Here is a 445-nt window from a genome sequence, read left to right on the forward strand (position 1 = left end):
CACTACTTTACATTGTAGCAAAGTGTCATTTCTTCAGTGTTGTCACATGAAAAGATATAATAAAATATTTACAAAAATGTGAGGGGTGTACTCACTTCTGTGAGATACTGTATATAAATAAATCTTAACCAATGATTCCTCATTGCATCCACTTTCGGAAGGTCAAATAAAGTCCTTTTGCTTTCGCACAGAAACACACAGCGTCTCCCTGACATGGCTGCATCAACACTACTGCAGTTCCTGAAACCACGCCTTCTTTCTTTGCATGAACATTTGGGCGGCATTACGCAAATATTTCCACATCGTGAAGTAGATATGTGGGGGCGTGTTAGAACGAGCCGTTTTAGGGGGGTGTGGCAGAGTCTTAACCTTGATAAAGAATATCTCTTTGGTTTTGAGACTTTAGTCTTTGCAACTTCAGGGATCTTATCTATGCACAATCAGC

At 40.0% G+C, this 445-nt stretch overlaps 1 pseudogene; it reads left to right on the forward strand.

Annotated features, from left to right (window-relative positions):
- Nucleotides 1-445, forward strand: part of LOC107691888 (protein NLRC3-like) — an 8,814-nt pseudogene that overhangs the window by 6,032 nt on the left and 2,337 nt on the right.

The sequence above is a fragment of the Sinocyclocheilus anshuiensis genome, unplaced genomic scaffold (assembly GCF_001515605.1).
Source record: "Sinocyclocheilus anshuiensis isolate Anshui unplaced genomic scaffold, SAMN03320099.WGS_v1.1 scaffold510, whole genome shotgun sequence".
NCBI lineage: Eukaryota > Metazoa > Chordata > Actinopteri > Cypriniformes > Cyprinidae > Sinocyclocheilus > Sinocyclocheilus anshuiensis.